Genomic DNA, 2,500 nt, shown 5'->3' on the forward strand with positions numbered 1-2,500 from the left:
GTGATTATGTGTTAGATGTAGAAAATAGAAAATAGGTGGTGTGTGTGTTAGAATACATGCCTTATTGATCAGGAAGAAGACGACAATGAGAGGAATGTGTCTGGGTGTTGTGGAAGTCTGAATCCATACCGACCATGTCTGGAGTCTCACACTGAGATCTGACAGTTAGAACCTAAACCATCCACTTTCTAAATTGCTGGCATGAGACTGAAAAAGTGAATTAGTGCTTTGATTGATTGTAAAAGTAAACAAATCTGACTGCACATTAGTACCTTCATTCAGGATCTTTATATTTAATAGAACACAAAACATGATCTAAATAAATGATTTGTTCTTGAATATATTCAGGATGTAAGACGTTAGATCAGTGAGATCATGTCGGTTCCTTAAGGATTTGTTATCATTCTGAACTCACTCGTTCCCTGCACTGTATTTTAAAGTGTCACTCAATTACAAAGAATCTGCACTGTGGATGTTAAAACCCACAAAATAAACACCTGCTCACTTGCATACAGCTCGCTAACAAACTGAAAGGAGGACGAATAGTAATAAAAAAAAAGGATATAATAAAGGTCTCATTATCCAAGATGGTGCCGATTTGCGCTCTGAAAGAATGCCGTCTTCTTTAAGAAAGCTTTCAGCACAACGCAGACAGAGAACATTCTGGAATGACTAAGAGGAGCTCCTCATTCCAGATGTTTTCTCATGCAAATGGGTTTAAAGCCGATCTCAGTGTGCCCTGCTCGCATCGTAACCTTCTACTCCATCACCAGCGCTAATCTGAAATTGAAAATCTCGCTTATCTGCTGGAAAAAATTAAATATACTTATATACGTTTCTGAAGATGAATTTCTGAACATGAGGTGAAGATTCACTCGACAGACTCTCAATCGTTCCGGCTTCTGATTACTACATTACTCGGAGTTCCTCGGAGCAAATAGGAACAGGAATTTATTTAAATGAAATTTTCCTGCCTTATCAAGGAAGTGAATAGAAGTGGGAATTTAATCGATTTAGAACCAGATCCAGAACATTCCTTAAACCAAAATGTGTGAATATTCCCAAGATGTCTGCAGGTCCTACCTATGATTCATTCCCATATAATCAGGTTTCATATATAAAAATAAAATAAAGCTAATGAAAGCAGTTCCCTGTGTGTAATATGGGGGCAGAGTTTTTCTTACCACATTGACGTTGATTATTTTATTCTGTAAGAATGTGCTTTATTAATGAATAATAATAATAATAATAATAATAATAATAATAATAATAAAAACCTGCACTACAGTCAGAGCTGTAATCAGGATCCAATACTCAGCTGTGGTATGAATTATACTGTGGTGAATGAACTGTTACTATAGAAACCATACAATAAACTATAAAAACAGAGGATAATATGTAATATTTGTTCTGTAGTAAAAAAAATGGATTGGATTTAAATTGTTTGATTTTTATAGCCACTTTTCCCACATTGTGCTTGTAACTGATGCTAATTCGATATAAATGTCACCTTTCTGCCGTGATCCAGTCCTGGCGGTTCTACATCATCATTCCTTTTTAGGAAATAAAAGATTTCAAAGAGCTAATTTTCCTCGTGGCAAAGATTCAAGGACTTTCAAGGTTTGGCGAACTCCCAGATGCAGCCGTTGGGTTCCTGCTGTGATCACTCTGCACTCTGTGATGTCTCTTTCGTACAGATGCAATTGTTACAACTGACCTGGAGACTCCGGCACCTTCGTCATGGCCTCTGTGAGCAACGTGAATAAAACCTGTGCACTTTAACTCGAAGATAAGGGCAGTTTCCATAACAAGCCACGTCAAGGACATGGTGATGAGTCGCTTTGGAAAGTAGCTCGCAGAACAACTAACTAAAGTGGGTGCCAATACTTTCTGTGCGTCACAGTAATTGGGGTGGATTGAAGGAAAGTAAGCGTGGCAGCGTCTAGCGTCCTAGCAGCCGGTGGGAACATGTTGGAAATGTTACGTGTGATGAGAGATGACAGTGACACTCGGTGACAAAACAAAGACGTAAAGACATGTCCTGCCCCGGGGGTGCCGAGAGAGAGAGAGAGAGAGAGAGAGAGAGAGAGAGAGAGAGACAGTTAATGGGCAAACAGGCGACGATGTCACTAGCGGTACCATTTGCTAGCCAGCTGAGAAGGACGCGGGTCATGTACAGCTTCGGTGTTATCAAAGGCCACGCCGATTCATTTTCTCTGAGTGAAAACACATCCAGCACAGAGAACAAAACCCCAAGCAGTTTGTCCTTAACTGCTACACTGAACATGTTTTTTCATCCAATGTAATAAATGAGTACATTAAAAATTCTATTAATTCAATTCGGGCGAAACATCCTTTATCAGAGACGTGCTAAATACGAAGCAGTCACATGACCAAAAGGCACGCTCAAATAGCTTGCTAATCATTATTCCGAAGGTGTTGAATAATTGTTATAAAGAGCAGTTTCAAATCACGTGTGTATCTCATTTACATACACATC

Source organism: Silurus meridionalis, chromosome 12 (genome assembly GCF_014805685.1).
Source record: "Silurus meridionalis isolate SWU-2019-XX chromosome 12, ASM1480568v1, whole genome shotgun sequence".
Taxonomy (NCBI): Eukaryota; Metazoa; Chordata; class Actinopteri; order Siluriformes; family Siluridae; genus Silurus; species Silurus meridionalis.